This window comes from Tachypleus tridentatus, chromosome 12 (assembly GCF_004210375.1).
Source record: "Tachypleus tridentatus isolate NWPU-2018 chromosome 12, ASM421037v1, whole genome shotgun sequence".
Taxonomy (NCBI): domain Eukaryota; kingdom Metazoa; phylum Arthropoda; class Merostomata; order Xiphosura; family Limulidae; genus Tachypleus; species Tachypleus tridentatus.
In genome coordinates, this window is record NC_134836.1 from 79,015,910 (window position 1) to 79,030,230 (window position 14,321).

The following is a 14,321-nucleotide window of genomic DNA, read 5'->3' on the forward strand; positions in this document are numbered from 1 at the left end:
CACATGATACTAAAAATATAACACTTCAAGAATCCACCTTATTTTTCAACATAAAATACCAGAACTATATTAAAATATTTAATAACATTAATACAGACTACAATTACCAACAGTACTTATCCAACATTTCTTTGACTACCAACTAAACTACTTCTAGCATCTTCACTTAAACTTTCTGGAACTTTTTGGTTTATTTGGAATTAAGTGCAAAGCTACACAATGGGTTATCTGTGCTCTGCTCACTACAGGTATCAAAACCCAGTTTTTAGCAGTGTGAGTCCACAAACATACCGCTGTATCACTGGGAGGTTTCTGGAACTTATTCCAGTTTTAGTTGATCAGTAAAATTAAAGATGTCCAGAAAAGAAACATCAAAAATAATTGTAGAAGCAAGAGAGAGAGAGAGAGAGATGTGGTAGATCAAGTTAAAAACAGGGACAACTTCAGATAAACTTGATATCTTTAAATTATTGGATACTGATTGAAAGTGAATGTGAAATCTTCATCAAGCACATAATCTCAACTGCAAAACTACTCAACATATCCTAATTCACATTAGGTTAGGCTTTAGAAGATGAAACCTCTCCACTCATCTACCAGATAATCAAAATAAATAATTATACTTTTCCAACAGTTTTAATGCACTATTTTGTTGCTTAATATGACAGGCATCCATCCTTGTGAATAATGTTTTGCTAGTTTTAGTCCTATTAAATATGCATAAAACTAAAACTGGGAAACTAGTTAATGATTTTTCTATGTTAACTTACTAAAACTCTATCAAAAGCTGATGGACTTCCACCACGCTGCACGTGGCCAAGAACAGTTATCCGAGAATCCAGTTTTAGGTTGTTCAATAAAACCTACAAAATAAACAACAAATATAAGCTATTAAATAAAAAAGATACCTTGTACATTTTTTTAGATATAAGCAATGATAATTATGATAAATTATTAGTTCACAGTTTTTACTTTTCAATAATAGTGGAGACAGGAACTGTTTGAACTGCATAGCTTCAAAAAATATAATATTTAATTAACTCTATGGCATCTCGATGGTTATGTTCTACCCGAAAGGAAAATCCTACAGCACTGAATTAATTAGAAAAATTACAAGATATCAATTTGTTATAATTTTTTCAAATAGTAAAAACCAAATACCTTAAAGTTGAAAATTTATTTAATAAAAGTTATCGATTCTTTTATGTATGTAAAATTTTTAAATTGCACAATTTTGATCTTTTACTGATTTCAGTGAGCATAATATGGCACTTATAGCTCTTAAAAGGTGAGTTTAAACATTTCTCAAAATCACACTACTTAGTGTGGTTTCATACACTCTAGCAAATCACTGTTTTTCAACCATAGTTGTTATTAGGAGTGCTTATCTCACCATAGTAGTCGATAACATATATATCTTGATACACAAGTTTTCCTAACAGCTTGCTATAAATTTCAACAGTCTTGTCTGTAATTTATTATCTATATCACTAATATCGTCTTAAGTACTTTTTCAAATATTCAAATAATGACACCTGGCAAGAAAAGTAAAATAAATTTAATATCAAACTATATTGTTATTGTTAATTTGTTATGTTACTTTGCATGTAATGTTTCATATAAAAGAAATGAAGAAAATATATAGTACTCATTACCAATCTTCTTTTACTAAATCATAAACTTTATTTTAAACAAAAACTATGGAAATTTTGGTCGGAAAGACCACACATGAAATTTAAATTTTAAAGGTTTGATAAGATATTGTTATGATGATATTTTTCAAGAAGTAATTAAAATTGTGATTTCATTTAAAAAAAAAAGACAAAACAATGCTGAATCAATGCTATTCTTGGGCATTTAGAGTTAAAACATGGCAAAGAAAAAAGTAAGATTTATTTCTTTAATATTGGCCTGTGTATGTAAAAACTTTCCTCTTGAGGATATAATACTTTCTATATAAATCTGGGCTTTCAAAAATTAATTACAGCTTTTAGTAACCTTAAAACCTCAGCATTTTCATAAATACTCTAAGAGAAATTAGAATATTTAAATATGAGAACCATATCATTTGGTACTTAGACTAATGACACTAAATCATGTTACGTTTCCAAAACTCAAAGAAAAAAAAAACTACACTAATTCCTCATATTAGTGATGATCTCATGTCATATATGAAATTGTTCACATAAATCAAACCTTTTTTATCTGTTCTGCAGTAATAGGATTCCCTTGTCTGTCAATTGCTCCTTCAGACACAATAATGATGTTCAATCTCTGACCTAAATCTCGTTCCTAAACAACAGTTAAAATTCTGATCATATATATATATATATATATATATATGTGTATATATTTTTTATCTATAAAACATCAATTATTTAAGCAACAATAATCAGCTATAATAACTAAACATTTTTAATAGGTTTATTGTTCAACATTGGGCCTTGTGTAAAGTTATTGGAATGTTTCTCAGAAACTTGTGGTTGGTTCAGTAACCTAGATGTAAAATGTTTTTCTTTTGTTCAATAAATCATGAAAATACTGATGTTGAAAATAAATAACATGTGAAAACAAACTTGGATTGTTGAATATCTTATAAACAAATACTTTCTAACAACAAAATGTACCAAAACATCTGTAAATTTGGCAGCATTTTACATCATAAAATAAATATTGAAATGTCATTCACTCTTGTCATTGAAAACATGATTACATTCTTAAACAAAGTTTTCACAATTCACTTTTTATATATAAAGAAGTTTGAAACTTAAAATAACTCCATATTAAAAATTGATAGAAAATATTAATTAAGAAGTAGAACACAAAAAAATGCAAGAATATTATTTACCTGTTTCAATTTTTTGCACAGCTTGTCGGGCCAATCACTTTCAGGAGGCCATTCGGGAATAAAAACAAAATCTGCCTCACTTGCTAAGGCACCCACTAGGGCAAGATACCTGTGATAATGTCACCATAGATTATATATACGAAGAGTAAAAAAATAATGAATGTTTACAGATTAACCACTTCCCAATAATTCAAGACTGTTTAACTTCAGTTACAAAAGTTCCTTTTGGAAATCTATCAGCATTTTAAATACATTTTTAAAGCAAGTTATTACAGGTTACTAATAAAATATACAGAAAATAATTTAACACACAGTCTCTTCTGCAATTATTTCAACAAATTACTTCTGGAGTCTTCAATGTATTTCACCTTGAAAACAAATAATCTAACCCAATTTCTTTGACTGGTTCCTTAAAGTGAGTGTTGTTGAGGGGAAGTAACAAAGATATAATTATTCAATATGATACAGTATGTTACCAGTTTAAAGCAAATTAGCAGTATAAAAGTTGACTTGTAAAACAACCAGGTGATATATGTTTTTTTTTTTTTTCTGTTTGAGGACTATGGAACAATCTTACTTGGTTTTTATCAATATTTCAAAATTATCAAACACATACACACATGCAGATGAGTATATATATTTATACAACATTTATTATCTTCATATGGTATTTTCCTTCCTATCATTAACAGACTGGCTACTCTAACCTGAACGTACTGATTATATAGTTTGATTAACCTAGATTTCCATATTTTTAAATCTTTAAACTATTATTTATGTTGAGCTGAAGACAAGAGTGTTTATAAGCTGGAGGATAATATTGTGTGAGTGACTGGTTGTTTAGTTGCAACATCACTCCTACATCTCCTTGGCACATTACTAAAAAAATTAATAAAATATTGTACATACATGAAATAATTTTCTGTATTTTCAGATTACAAGGTTTAAATTTCATAACTTGTATTTTACAAGTTCTCCTAAAACTAGAAGATCTATTAACTTATTTTTAAGACATTATATCACACACACACAATCATACAAGGAACTTTTATAAGTTGTTTTTTTCAATCATAATGAAAAGAGAAAGCTGTAGAAATATACTTTAGCTCACCCATAATTAATGATAGCAAGATTTGTTTTTCCAATCAATTAAATATTAATGTATGTATTTTTATTACAAGTTTCCATATACTCTTGCCCCATGAAAAAAAAAAGGTTGATCAACATATTTTGTCAGTAAAATCTCCAAGACCAATTTTTGAAGCACCTCAAAATAAAAACTGCATAACATGTACTCTTAGCCCCTGATAATATTAGTTATGTTCAGAACAAACTACTTTTCACATATTACTACTTTACAATTGAATCACCTTAACTGTTATTGGTTGGTAGCTCAGAAGTCCATTGAATATCAAATGCAAAAAATACATGGTAACCTTCCAAATTTCACTTTTATCTAAATTCTAACATTAACAACAGTTTATATTTCCTTCACTATAATATTTTTCAGTACATTTAAAATTGTTTTTAAATTTTAATTCATGTGACTCAATGAAAACAAAAAAGTTAATTGTGCTTTCTCAGTAAAATCTCCTAGACCAATTTTTCAAACACCCCAAAGTAAAAACTGCACCAATACTAAACATAAAACTTTATAACTGGACCTTGCCCATAAACTTTGATTCATTAATACAAAAGTTTAACAATAGATATGGAATTTAAAAACTTTGTGAGTAATGACAGCTTTTAATTTGATTACCACATGGAATCTGGCTCTCAGCCAGCAACAAAGTGGAAAGTAGAGGTAAAACACATTACAAAAACCAAACAAATGCACAGTTTTTGTGCTCATATAAAAACGTTTTTTTTTCTTTTATATCATAAGAGCCTTGAGAATTATAAAGGACGAGAACATTGTGAACCTTACCAATAAAGAGTAAGGAAAACTACAAATACCACAATAAAACTGTCTTCATGATTATGCTGTAGTTATATGATCACTAAATCCATCTAACATTACAAATGCTGTGTCCACATTAGGCAAGTAGATATCCTCAAATTAAAAATTCACATGCAATAGAACAGAATCAGTATTTTTAATGTCTTTATTGCACTCAACATTTACGAGAATTTTGAATGTGAAAAGAACATTTCTCAAAACACATACACATTAAATTAACTTCAAATATTTTGATGCATAATAATACACAAGTTCAGGCTTCTTTGTGAGAAAATATTTTACAGGAAGATTCTATAACATTTCAGCTACAGAGTTCAGTTTTGTTGTGTATTCACAAACACCAAGGAACTATCCGACAATGCTAAATTCTTTTAATAGAAGATTGTACAATGTTTTGATCAAATTATACAATATTATCAAATACTTTCCTGGTACTTGTAAGCACACAGTAAAGTTGGACTCTAGCTGAAACATTGTACAATTATCTAATAAAACGTTTTTATCCAGATAAGCTAGAATTTATGTATTATTCAAAAACAAGGACTCTATACTGTTATTATGATATAAATCAAAAATTATTAGAAAAAACTTACCCACAGTGCCTTCCCATAACTTCCAGTATAAATGTTCTCTGGTGGCTAAAACAAATAGGAAATAAAAAAGTTATTTGTACAATATCCAATTCACAGTTTTTTTTTTTAATATAAATACTAATTACCGAAACCAAAATAAAATTAAAAATAATTAAATCAAAATTACAATTATGTTCTCAGTATGCTTTACCAACTAAATACAATAAACATAAAACATAATGATAAAAATTAAATGCCAAATTCACGCTAGTTCTACTGCTAAGACTAACTGTGTTGACATAGTGACCAAATGAGGCAGTTTTTCTTGTATAATCATTTTGCAGTATTTAATAAACACAGCATGGCTGAAGGTTTATTTATTTCAAATCTCATGGAAATTGTTTTAATAAGTTAGATCTTTATTGTTCCAGAGTTAGATAAGAACTATGAAGTTTCACCTACTCCTAAATGTGCTAAACTTGAATACAGTCAATAATAACCTTAAAAAGTTCTGTATGAACAACTTTGTATTTGTGGAAATGAAACAAGAGTAGTTCTGGTAAAACATGCAACAATACATGACAAAAGAAATCAAATATAGTGTCATTAATTTAATAAATTGATGTTGTTCTACAAACATATGACACGTTGATTTCTGTAGTTGCACTGAAGATTTTAACTCCCTAACTCGTAATCATAATCATAAAATGCAAGATAGTTTATGCATTGAAACAACTTTTACACAGTGTTAATATTTCTTAAACATATAATCAGCATCACTTGAGAAAATTACATATCAGCATAAAGCTAACTTTCAGTACCTTGAAGCCGTAGTAACTATGGCATCCACAGCTTCCACAATCCTGTGGAGAGCAGAGTCTGTTCCAATAGTCATGTCAGTCCCACAAAAATCATTATCTATAGAACCAACCATGCCAACAATATTCAAGGTGCTACACTCAGCTTGCTTAGCTGATGTTATTTCACCTATAAAGAAACAAAAAATAAACAAAATAATGTGAAAATAATTATTTGTACTATTTCTCACATAATCTAATGTATAATGTTCCCTTCGCTTTATTCTGATAACTTACTCTGGTTCTTCTGTACATGTTTACAACAAGTCACATTTATTAACAGCACAGACTCAAAACATTACCCTGCCAAGTAGTCTTATAACTAAATTAATCAGTAGTTTATTATTTCAAAAATTTCAGCAATATATCACAGAGTTTATTCTTTGTAGTTAGTCAAGTTAAAAGCATGTTTATTAATTCCACATGTTAAAATAGTTACAGGAAACATGAAACTACATGAAAACACCATATTAAAACAGACAATAACCAATAACCTACATGGATATGAGTGAAAAGTCTTCTTCAAGGAAAAACATTTAAAGTGAAGTATTCAAATCATTTGACTAGAACATCATCTGAAATGTATCCTCAACTAAGAGTTTCAACAACAGTGGAGTACCTAGTTTAATTCTTTCTAGTACAAACATCAAAAACACCACCTTTTTACAAATATAACCTAAACATAAATTAAGTAAAGTTTTCATGTCCTGTTAGAAATAAATCTACATTGTTCATTACCACCATGATGGGGGGTGTGGGGAGACTGGTGTCAGAGTTTTATTTCATGTTAGTACTCAGTTTCTAACCTTTTTCAACCAACTCATCAAGTAAAGAACACCATTCTTGGCGGAAAATGTTAGCCCCCGTCAAACTACCATCACCACCAATAACCACCAGGTTACAGATACCATGCTTCACCAAATTTGCTGCAGCTTTTAGACGACCTGATCTCTCACGAAATGATTTACATCTAGCACTTCCAATCACTGTTCCACCCTATAAATGAACACAATACAAATAAACCAATACTAATTAAACTAATATCATATTAAATACACTTAATTTCTTATTTAGGAATGCAAAATTTGTAAGTTTAGAGTTTGTTTCTTTTGTATATGTTTAACATGTATGGATTTTTGTTCAGGTTATGTGTCTTTATCAACAATTTCTATGTATAATTAATATTCAAATTAAAATAAACTTAAAGACTGCTTATTTCATGAATTCCTTGATATATATATATATATAATAAAAACATTCCAGTGGCGTAGCTTGGGGAGAGCAAGGTGGTACATCTGTCCCCGGGCTCAGCATCGGGAGCGAGGGGCGCCAAATTGATGTTGCATAATTGGGAATGAATTTCAGAATGAAATATTTTCCCCTCTTGACCAATTAATGCCCAGTGTCCCATATGTGGGAGTTGCAACGTCATGTGTTGCCACAACTTGGTTGTGATTTGATCACGTTATACCATAACGCTGTCTAAACGTTGCGAAAACGTCAAATTGCAACGTCACTTCCTGACGAATAATAGACGTTGCTATGTAACGTTGTAATTGGTCACATTTTACTATTAAGTTGTCTAAACGTTATGAAAACGTCAAAATGCAGTCACTTAATAGCGAATAATCAACGTTGTTATGTAACATTGTGTAAACGTTGTGAAAATAACATTATATGCTGTAAATCAGTAATCAGAACGCACATTACACGGATACTTCACAGAACAAAGCCGGTAAATTGTCTATTATTGATCCAGTTTTCGGAATGCTACCATGGCCTCAGCGCCCTGTCCTTCGGGAGTAACCGAACGGCTATAACAGATAACCGAAATGGTAGTTTAAATGACTTTACCATACCCAAATACCCATACAGTGAAACACACACACACAAGTCTGGTAAAGCTGGAAACGAATCGAGGAAATCTGACTGAAGTATCTAAGCGAAGCCAAGAAAATCTAACACTGGACTAGATTGTGAATAGCAGATACGAGTCCGAACTTTTCGCGCCTTCTTGAAACGGGTGAGCGCGCAACGGCTGATTTGGAATCTGACTTACCAAAAGACAAGGTCACGTCCGAGGTGGTGGAAGAGTGGCACTCGTTTGGAATAATTTTTATCAGAAATTCGTGGAAAGGTGCATCTCAGGTGCGTAGCTATTTTTGTGACAAGAATGATTTAGATGAGCGCAAAATTGCTCAATCAAAGCCTTTTTTAGATTTTATTATAAGATTTTTGGATGCACCGTGCATCCAACGTAAAAATTATTGCTATTAAATCTATAATTCGTTTATTCGTTGCAATGTTCATGTATCGGTCACATCATTTCAAAAATACTCATAACGACTTCGCTGTTAAGGATAAATGTAACAGGGATTTAGAATTTCCATAATGCCGCTCAAGATATTCAGGCTTTACAAGGGTATTTCCTAGAAAATAGTGATGTCATAAGCAAGAATTCTCTTAAAGAAGCAAAGGAACTGTGCAGTTCTTGTGATGTCCAAATTGAGAGACGGCAAAGGAAGAATAAAAAAATGCCTAGAGAAACAGCAGAGGATGTAGGACTCACAGCAGAAAATGAAATACTGCGACTGATGAAAAGTATGATTGACAAAATACAAACAGAAATGGAGACAGATTCATCAGCTTGAAGAAACTGGACTCTAGTTTTGGCTTTCTTTTAGGCATAAAGGAACTGATGTCCACAACTAATGAGAATAGCTTGAAACAGAGATGCATTTTTATGGAAAGCTTTAATGATACAGACTTGGATGGCTTGGAGATGTTCAGTGAAATAATGGACTGCCGAATGCTACTCAAGACAAGGGCTGATGTTAAGCTTTCGACACCAGAGGACCTGCTTCGCTTCATTGGGCAGTATGGGGATGATGTATTTCCAAATCTGAGAGTTGGTCTTCAGATCTTACTGACTGTTGCAACATCTATTGCCAGTTGTGAAAGGTCTTTTAGTAAGTTAAAACTTATCCTGTCTTACCCGAGATCATCCATGGAACAGGAAAGATTGTCAGCCTTGGCTTTGCTGAGTGTGGAGGGAGAGATTACCGACAGCATAAATTTTGAGGAACTAATCAATAAATTTGCAGCAGCAAAGCCAAGAATTTCTCTTTGAAGTCACATAATAACATCCAAAGCATTATATCAAACTATTTCTTTTACTTTATGTTAACTTTTCAGGTTACTATATCCAACGTAATGTTTTAAGTTTTCACAATGTTATATTTCACTATTATTTTAGTATAAAATAATTCTGCATTAATTTTTTTATATGCATTCTTGTTTCTAATTCTGGCCTTCTCTGTTATTCAATTATATCTTCAAAATACCATTGTTGACTCAATTATTTCACTTTTTTCATCTCCTTCATACCCTAAACATATGCCATGAAATGCAGGTTTTCATGTTCTAAAACTCATAAATTTCTGGGAAAATATGACGGACCCCCTTATGACTTACATTTTGTCACGAGAGAGTGTGAAAAATGACTTTATCACTGGTCGCTGAAAACCCAAGCTATGCCTCTGAAACATTCTTGTCAATTAAATGTCTCATAAATGAGCAAATACATAATTACTGAAGGTATACAAAATACATGCATTTATGTATTTTTTGCAACTAAGTATAGCCATAAGCAGATATGAATTGAAGGGTTTATAAGTCAAAAGTCTTGTTTAAAACATATGAGCAAAGCCATACTAATCTGAACTATTCAGCTTATGAACAGTGCCAACTGTACACTTTAAAGCTACTCCAATGACACAATGAGATTGAATCACCACTTCAATAATGCAACATCAAGAAGAATCTTGCAAAGTTTTCTGCTGTTATTTTAAAATTATTTTCTTAAATTTATATTGAACCAAGTCTTTTAAATAGAATTACTGCAATATTTTCAAATAATCAAACTCTTCTGTGTTGCAAATTCCAACACTTGAAACCTTCAAGGATGAAATCTAGACATTCTCATCACACAAGTTGCAGATTTCTAATAGTGTTCAGATATTACTTCCACAAAATGACATCTAAATCTAGGTTTCTTTTGTGTCATGTGTACTACTCCCACAAAATGAGACTAAGATGTGGGCTTTAATGCCCATTGACATGTGGTAATAGTCAAAATGTTAGCAAGTCTCCAACAGTCAAAAACTCAATGATATGTTCATACTTAAAGCTTTAGTAAAAATGTTCCTGTAATGTTAAAACTGTAAAATATTATTTTTATTTCTGGTAAAAAATATTATTAGTGAAATCACAAAGACAAGACAGACAATTCTGATTTTTTTTTCAATTAACTTGGTTTCATGTAGTATGGTGTGTAATAGAAATTTTTCCTTGTACATCTATTTATAGATTTTAAAAGCTTTAAGTAATCTGTTTAATAACAAATTTAAAGCTTAACACTGTAAAAAAATTAAAGGTGTCAGAAACTAAAGGACTTGATTTCTAAGTTTACAGTTTAAAGATCGTACAATATATGAAAAGCTTTGAACAATAGAAAATTACCTGCTCAGATGATGCGTGCAGATTTAATTACTGTAATTCATCATTGTGGGTTAATGCCTAAAAGTCATTTATTGTAATTATATTATATTAGCCTAAATCTAAGGCTCTTATCCATTAAAAGTTTCTTTCTTGTTTAAAAGTAATATTTTTATAAAGAATAAATTACCAAAATGTTTGTACAGCATATACAAGAATTTAGTCTACATACCTTATGGATAATTCCTGAAAACGCTAACCCAACCAGCTTCTACAATGTTTTCACCACCATCTACCATTCCTTGGTAACCTTCCTTGATGAAGTATACTCTAGCACCCATATATAGACCCATTCTGACAACAGCTCTAACAGTGGCATTCATTCCTATAGATTACTAGAATATATTATAACCTATACCAGTTTCATCACTGCACTTGATTTCATCCATACAAAAATTATGGTTTTTAACATCATTTGACTATAAAACATCAATATGTTATTTCTACATGAATGAAATTTATAGTGCATCTCAAATTCTACAAAAGTTTACTCTTACGTTAGCTAGTAGGAGATAATTTATTTAATAATGCCTAAAAATAAATTGAACAATTTCTTAAATCTTGTTTTTGTATTATACTACAAAATGTTAGGCTTTCTTAAAAGAAAAAAAAATGTTAGTTCTATATAAAAAATGATCAGAAAATATACATTTGTTATGGGGGAGAGGTTGTCCACAATTTGTTTTACAAAATGTAAATTATCATTAGTTGTCTTGAAAAAAATATGAATTTACATGTCTTGCCACAAAACATTTCTTTGAAAACATGGAACATTCAGCACAAGTCACTTAAATTTAACACTACAAATTATGTACAAGGTTGTATAAAAATTATTTTAACCTTTGAATAAATTATGTCAAAAAATATCTATTAAATGCTCTGTAACTATATAACACAGATTATGTTATATAGTTAAGGTAATATGTTAATGGTAAATTACTAATTTGATTATTATGGTATAGTAATTAACACTTCTCACAACAGTAAGAACAGAACTACACACCTATGGAGTAAGGAAGACCACAGGAATCATTAAAAATAGTTAAGTCATTTCAAAATAATGAAGTTTGGACTATCTGATGTATTGACCAATACACTAATTAAAAATAAAATCACATCAACACATACATACTTTGATAAACACAAGTATGGACACATAAGCACTTCTAACACACTTTATTGTGTGTGTCACCTTCCAATAAATTCACTGTATATATTAACAAACAATGCAAGTTGTGTTATAATTTTGGCTAATGTACTGTTTCAATTGAAATAATGGGTCAAGAGTTTTAATAATACAAGGTAAATCAAGGTAATTGGTAAAATTTAAAAAAAAGTCAAGAAATGAAAATAATAGCAATTGTTAAATACAGTATCTAAACATTGTCACCCAAGGGGCTTAATGCCTATGTCAAAATTAATAATTTGATGATATTAACCTCAAATTTAACCTTAGTGTAAATTACTCAGCTAGTCCAGAAATATGGGAATTCAAGAAACATTTGTATTCATGCAGATTTGGAAGCTTTCATGTTACATTACTAAAATCTGCTTAATTACATATTTTTTAGCAAAATGATCACGCTTTAGAAGCAACATCCAGCATATTACAAGGATTCCGGACCTAGACTCTGTTTTTTAATAAGCCTGTAACTAATTTATTTGCCAATGCCAAACAAAACCAATCCAGTTCAAACATTATCACATAGCTATGTATACATACCTTGAGAGTCACCACCACTGGTTAATACCGCAATAGCGTTTCCTTTATGGCTTCCTCTGGTGACAGCAAGACCTTCTCTGCTGAAAAATCTACTCTTGTTCTCATCATCATGAACTGGTGACAATAACGAAACCACCATTGTGTCAGAACGCTGGTAAATCTGGCCATTGTGAGACATCTTTAATTTTAAATCTCTCTCAGAAGTTCTGCTGTAAAAGAAACACACAAGAGAACTCAAAACAGTTTTCCACTGCAGTTTCTAGCAATCGTCCAGAAAATCTGGATTACAGAACTTTTTAAAAATTTAAAACTCACCATCAAAGTCAAACTAATAAAAATAATATTATTAAACACGAAAGTGCTATTACTAATAATAAATAACACAGTTTACCCTTCACGCGTAAATAACAAACAATTTAAGTTTGTGGAGACAATTAATTAAAGCAAGTTCATTATAAGGTTAAAATGTTCCGCTTTAAATCCTTATGACCTTATAATTAAAATGCAAAACGACATGTAGTAATTGTACTACGGTACAGTAGCATAGTGGGGGCTGGATCGCTTCAAAATTTCAAATGCTATAAATTATACAGGGTGTTCGGAAAGTCACTGTGCACTTATATATTTATCAACATACATGTTGCAATATAGAATACAGGAGGTAAATATGAATGACAATTATAAACAATGTTGAAAGTGACCCCCGTTGGCATCAATACAGGCCTGGATCCTTCTTATTTTGTTTCTAAACACCGCTATCAGTTGCTGGCTTGAAATAGACTGAATGAATGCTGTTATCGCTGCTCTCAAACTGCACAGTAACTTTCCGAGCACCCTGTACAAGTTGTGATACAGTGGCAACTAATCAGAAAAATTAGTCTTATAACTAACTAATTTATATATATTATAAATTTTGATGTGAAAGTACACATCGAAATCCTTTGTTAAAAGTTATCGCACTAGATCAGTAAAGGTAAAAATAAGGTTAAACATTTCTTACGTTTTCACTATGTTACGTACCTTTAAAACCCTCACTTTCACACACTTACCGGCTCTAAAACATCCGTCTAGATAACTTCGACCTTCAACGTCTTTGACACTTTGAGAGGAGCAATAAACGCACTAGCGAAGCCTAGTGGACTGTAACGATGAACTGCAGTTCTCATCTTCTCATTATTGATTGTCCATCACTGTTTATTCAAAACTGCTAGATTGGCTCTGTGTGTAACTTCTGTTTATAAATTTATAAACTGGGTTAAGTTAAACTATAGTTATGTGCAAGAAGAAAACTATATAATTACTTAATTTTTATATGAATAAACTAAGTTCCAACGGATTAAAATACTCATGCATGAGAGAGCTCGTGAATATTAATGTATGATGGGCAAGATTCCAACTTTCAAGTTGCCAACAGCGAGGCCAATATTACCTATTTAATATTACCGTATCTCTAATATTATTATTCTTTGCTACGTATGGGAAACAGGCGATTGAATTTCACAATGGAGCAAGAGAAATTTCAACTTACTTTAGTGTTTGTGTTTTTCTTTTTAGTAAAGCTACATCGGGCTAGCTGTTTTGTTCGCAGAGGGGAATCGAACCTCTGATTTTATCGTTGTAAATCCGTAGACTTATTGCTCTTCCCAGCGAAGGACAAGCTCACTTCAGAAGAAGAACTTGGGTATCAAATTATTGATTTTTAAATTAAAATAAATGATACATTCCTCAAAGGTTTGGGCCCGGCATGGCCAAGCGTGTTAAGTAAGGCGTTCGACTCGTAATCCAAGGATCGAGGGTTCAAATC

General features: G+C 31.0%; 1 pseudogene across 1 annotated transcript in view; it reads right to left on the reverse strand.

The window, feature by feature from the left end:
• Positions 1-13,609, reverse strand: part of LOC143235673 (ATP-dependent 6-phosphofructokinase-like) — a 30,215-nt pseudogene extending 16,606 nt beyond the window's left edge. Inside the window, exons 1-10 of the transcript XR_013019350.1 lie at positions 13,538-13,609; positions 12,518-12,726; positions 10,967-11,119; positions 7,044-7,233; positions 6,202-6,367; positions 5,402-5,446; positions 2,849-2,957; positions 2,197-2,292; positions 771-863; positions 87-97 (exon numbers count right to left, since the gene is read on the reverse strand). The product of XR_013019350.1 is annotated as an ATP-dependent 6-phosphofructokinase-like (transcript). The remainder of the gene's footprint in view (positions 1-86; positions 98-770; positions 864-2,196; positions 2,293-2,848; positions 2,958-5,401; positions 5,447-6,201; positions 6,368-7,043; positions 7,234-10,966; positions 11,120-12,517; positions 12,727-13,537) is intronic.
• Positions 13,610-14,321: the final 712 nt, after the last annotated feature.